Here is a 6,000-nt window from a genome sequence, read left to right as displayed (position 1 = left end):
ACTAAATAAAAGACTAACTTTCAAAAAAAAAAAAAAAAAACTAGAAAAAAAAAGTTCCATATTGAAGTCGATGGCTTTTCTTGGAGGTAAGGCTGATAGGTTAATCTTCTAGCCAAAATCTGGGCAATATCTTCTTGCTGCAAGTTGGATCAGCTACGATGATGTCCTCATCAACTCTCCTTGGCTTGGAAAAGTTCACATTCAGTGAATAAAGACTGATGTAATACTCAAAGCATGTATGGGTTGAGCTATTGTAGTTCCACAATGGTGATCCACATGTCGATCTGGGATCATCTATGTCACTTAACCATGAACTCTCGGAAACCTCTCCCCCCTGGGTGTGGACACAATTCTCTCAACAAGGATTTCCTCAAAGTCTTCATTTCTCTTATCAAACTTGGGTATAGGTGGTAAAAAAATGGGCGGCAGAGATGGGGTTTGATCAACAGTGTCATCAAAAACTGAGGAGAACTCATCAAGGTCATTTGGATAAAAAGAAACAACAGTAGATGTACCATGGTTGGGAACAAGATCCTCCATATTAAAAATATTATTGATTCCCATATCAGTTGGCAAATCAAGGATATAAGCATTGACACTCACCCTTTTAAGAACTTTGAGAGGGCCTACACTACGAGCATATAATTTGCTCGCTTTCCCTATTAACAATGTGTTGCAAATTGATCCTAACCATTACCATGCTCTTGAAATTCTTGTAGTTGTCGATTCACATCCACCCTAGACTTATATTGGCCATTGCTCAGTGATATTCGACGTCTTATTTGCATGTAAATCATGTATGTGGTATGCAAAAGACTTAGCTGATTGGGAAGTCTAAGAGCTAGACACAACAGGAACAATGTCTATGGGCGTCCTAGGCTGATAACCTAAACAAATCTCAAAGGATAACAAATCAGTGGTTCAATTCTTAGAGACGGTATATGCAAACTCAACTTAGGTAAGGACACGATCCCAACTGAAAAGGTACTCATCTATAAGGCAAAAAAACAAGTTCCCTAGACTCCTATTAACGATCTCAGTTTAACCATCAGTCTAGGGATGGAAAGCAGAGGAGAAACGAATTTTAGTACCCATCATCTACCATAGAATTCTCCAAAAATGGCTAGTAAACTTAACATCTCTATCGGACATTATAGTTTTTGACAATCCATACTACTTGACAAGCTCATCGAAGAACTCCTAGGTAACGAATAAGAGCTACAAGGTGGAGTCTTTTTGTTAAGATCTTCTGCAACCTTTCACCCTAGGAATTCTCTCATATGCTATAAATTTTGTGAGTGGAGTTAATACTTCCAAAATAATGAAAGGATAAAGTAACGGCTACAACGATCATTAGCTTCTATTTATAATAGAATTCTTAAAACCCTAATCCATTCCCACAATGGATTGTGCCAAGTATATCCCACTTGGAGCAGGCTAGATTAGCCTAGGTCCAATAGATCATTTTAGATCAGTTAACCCATAAAACCCCAATAATCTCCCACTTGGGCTATACTGATGCAAACATCTCTTTATTGATATTAGCCATATACCCCAAGGCTAGAATATGACTCAAGTACCTTTGATTCAATTAACAAACCCCTAATATGGAACAACAATAAATGTGCCTCAATATATAGCATATGACTATCCATCATTACAAACACAAGGAATTCATTAATCCGAATATCATGGGATACGAACAAGAAAATGATAATTGTGATCACATAAAATATCTTTCCATGTAGGTCCTTTCCCTGATCCAAAGATTAGCTTATCTTGAAAACCTCACATGTAGAAAACTTTAATATTAACTAATACTTGGGCAAACCATCATATCCTTGGCTTAATACCTTACTTTGGCATACCACATGTGGCTAACCGCCACTTTCATAGGTTTAGGTTAAATTTCATCAGAAATCATAAATTTGAGTTAAATGTTGGCATACATTTTTTAACCTTGGCTAAATATCATCATATATCATGTACACTAGCTAAATACCACATTATACCATGAAGTTTAGCTAAATACCAACTATTATCATAAATTTTGATTTACTGTCAATTAGTTTGGCTAAGTATTGTTGATAAACTGTGGCAAACACCATCAGTAGACTGTGGCAAATACCGCCTTTAAACTTTGGATATTACCACCATGATATCTTTGATCAAATGAGACCATAAAGCTCCTACTAACCAAACATATTACGAACCTCAATAACAATCATATCAGAAATATGAGTCATGAACTCTCATTGGCTGCATATTTTCATAAACTTCGATAGCATCACTTTTAAAAAATGTCACATTTACCTTAGAAAACACACAATTGAATGGAATGTATCACTTTGGTGGAGTTCACTCAATCCCATCATGTTTTTCTCATTGGAGATGTATACATGCATAAAATCATATATTTTAATGTGTTTCTTGCACTATCATGGACAATCCAAATAAAATAGAGTATAAAATCACACACGAACAACTAGAAAAATAACATTTAGGACTAAGAACCATTCCAAAATAATTCCAAACTTGATATAAAATATAATAGGATAGTAAAACTATTTTGGAACGGTCTTAGAAAGGAAAATAGGGTCCCATAATGATTTTGAAAAGAAAACTGATTATGTTCTCAAGCAAAATAGAATTGAATGGAAACAAATTTAAAATTAAACTAAAACTATTTCTATTTCCCTTCAGTTGTACTTTGATTAGTAAGAGCAACTGGTTAGGGCTCCCTGAGAGTTAAACTAGATCAAATAATCCTAAACAAAATTTCAAATTCTCGACTCACTTATACTTATTTCCAATGAAGGAATAATTATTCTTGGTGAAGGTGGGAATAAAAAAAAAAATTCTTGAAGGCACTAATAATAGCAAATATTAGGTATGAAACATATATAATAAATTATCGAGCTAGAAAAATGTAATACAACATGCCCATCTAGCAAATAAATTATACAAGAGTCACAATTATAATTATATTCTTATCATTTAGGCTAAGAATGCACTAATTCTCTTACAAATTCAGAATACCGTTAAAAAAAACCCTTTAAAATTCCATCACTTTGGGCTTAGAAGTCTCTAAGTTTCTATCATTTCCATATATGTATTCTTTTAACTTGGGTGACATCATCTTTGGATGAATGTTACTCATTTTACGGTGTTGGAAAAATCATGAAAGAATAGAATGTATCACTTTGGTGGTTCCATCCAACCCTTTCATAGCTTCCTAGAAATGTACTGTACAACTAACGATATACAGAAGCTCACACTTAGTTTAATTTCAATATATTTATTCATTAAAGAGTGCTCTAAATAAGACATGCAACCACAAAATGACATGAATTTTCTACCTATTTCAGTTATAAATAACTTCTTAATATCATGATGATGATAAACTAATGCAAGAACTTGCATAAATAGAATTACAATTCCAGAGCCATTATGGAACAAAGACTTAACCCTATGAGAACAATTTGGAACAAAAATTGGATCCTAAAACAGTTCTGTAACAAACTTTGATTTTGTTCCCATATTTCTTGCATTCAAAGCAATAAAAATATTGAATTTCATCCTCCTACTGATCAAACCATATAAAACAATATTATAACTCTATCCTCCGACTAGTTCAAAAATTTAAATAGGGCTTGTCAAACCATGTTAAACCAGGGTCAAATCGGATGCAAAATAATCAATAGAAGACAATTCGGATTAAGGTCAATCAATAGCAGTGCAATCCAATAGGATCAAAACTTAATAGATGGAATGGTTTCCTTAAGACCCATAAAGCTGTTACAATACATTGGCCACAACCTAATAAACTGGGTTAGGCCTATAAGTCTAACATGGGACCCGATAGACCGAAATCCAACTTGGCCATCGACCTAGTAACCCGAACTGAGTTGGTCCAATTTGGCCCTATTCAACCTGGTCCAATTGTTTTTATTCACCCCGATTTGACCAAATTGGTTTATCATGGTTGAATGATCACTTTGGTTTAATTCCATCACTTATATATTTAATGTGAAATTTAGCTTAAGCCCACAACCCCATATCAATCGAAACTTTTTTAACCTTTAAACCAAATCTTTTCCTTGACTAACATGGTAAGAATATTTATTTATTATTTTAAGGCTTGATAGTGTTGTATTTCATTTACACATTAATTCCCTTTTATACATTAGTCATAAACGAGAGAAAAGGGAAAAGATTTACCAAAAAAAGATCAAATTTGCATTAAATTAAGTAACTAATTTTTTTTTAGTACCATGCACAGCAAGAAGCCCTTTTTTTTTTTTTTCCCTTGTAAACAATTTGAGAGATAGTATACAGTAATCTTTATTTTATCAAATCAAAGTAGAAAGAAATTACCTTTATTGTGTCAAATCAATTATACATTTTATTACTTTATTCATTTTAATTTGACTGAGCAATACAATTCACATATGTTTCCTTTTAAAGAAGGGAAGAATAAACAAATCCAATCCCTTATGGGTTTCCAAAATAGAAATCAATCCGACGAATAGAACCCCAAGGTCGACAGTCACAATCGTCCCTTCAGGCGATAGAAAAGCGGTGGTGAAAATTTCTAAATTAACATATGAAATTAATATTATTAGTACTGGAACAACATCGATCAAAGTCGATAACGATCCAATCCCACTAATCCCATTCCTCATACCATAATATCATAAAAAAATTCAGAATTTGATGTATCGATTCTTGCCCTATGTGGGAGGCTCTTATACCACTTATTAGAAAAATCTATGGGTTCGAATCTAAAACCCTTATGGAGGAAACCACACAGAGAAACTAGAACACGATGAACAAAATAATAGAACAACAAGCATACTTGCCGTGCGTAAAATGATTCCTTAAACATCATATGGGGAGTCTCTCATAAGCAATAAACAAGAACTACATGATATAGTCTGTTTGCTAAAATCTTCTGCAATATTTCACCATTGGAATTCTCTCATATACATTAACTCTTGTGAGGGGAGTTGATGCTTCCAAAATAATGAAAGGTTAAAGTGACGGCCGCAATGACCATTATCTTCTATTTATAATAGAATACCTAAAACTAAGGGTGTCAATACCTAAACCGAGCCGGTAAAATCGCCTGGAACTGAGCCGATTGAACCCGGATCAAATCGAACCGAAACCTTATTGGGCTGGTTTTGGTTTGGCATATTGTAACCCCCTTAACAAATTGAACCACATCGAAAACCGATTGAACCCAAAACCAAACCGAAACATATTCAAAAACCGGACCAAAACCTAATCAAACCGGTAAGAAACCGAAAACAGCCCAAAAATCACCTAAAAAATCAAAATTTGTACCATTTTGTATGGAAAATCAGACCCAAACAGGTCAAAAAATCGAAACCAACCGATTACAAACCGATACAAGAAACTGAAGAAAAACCGAAACTAAACCACACCGAATAGGAAACCAAAACCAAACCCAAACCAAAACTGAAATATCCTTATTGTTTCGGTTTCAGTTTCACTATTCCCACATCAAAATCGATTCAACCCGGACCGAAACCACGCCAAATCAAACCGTTGACACCCCTACCTAAAATCCTAATCTACTCCCACAATGGATTGGATTAGGTATATCCACTTGGAGTGGGACAAATTAGCGTGGACCCAATTGATTATTCGGGATCAGTGAAGCCCATAAAAACCCAACACTAAACCCCAGGCTCCCAAATGATAGCTTTTGGTAAATAGAGGGTTATCCAAGAAACTGAAGACCACTCTCTCTCTCTCTCTCACATTTAACACTAATAAAATCTAGTTGATTGCAAACAGTGACAGGAAAAGGAAAATTAAACACAAACCTGACTAACAGTTGCTTGCCCACCCAAGACAAAAAGGGCTAACTTCCACAATCCCAGCTTAGAACAAACCCGACCAACCAAATCTCCTTGCTTCTTTTAAAGCACCACTTGTGTCTCTAGATAAAGAACACCCTCCTCCATAGTA

Source organism: Macadamia integrifolia, chromosome 12 (assembly GCF_013358625.1).
Source record: "Macadamia integrifolia cultivar HAES 741 chromosome 12, SCU_Mint_v3, whole genome shotgun sequence".
Taxonomy (NCBI): Eukaryota; Viridiplantae; Streptophyta; class Magnoliopsida; order Proteales; family Proteaceae; genus Macadamia; species Macadamia integrifolia.
Note: the sequence above shows the minus strand (reverse complement) of the source record.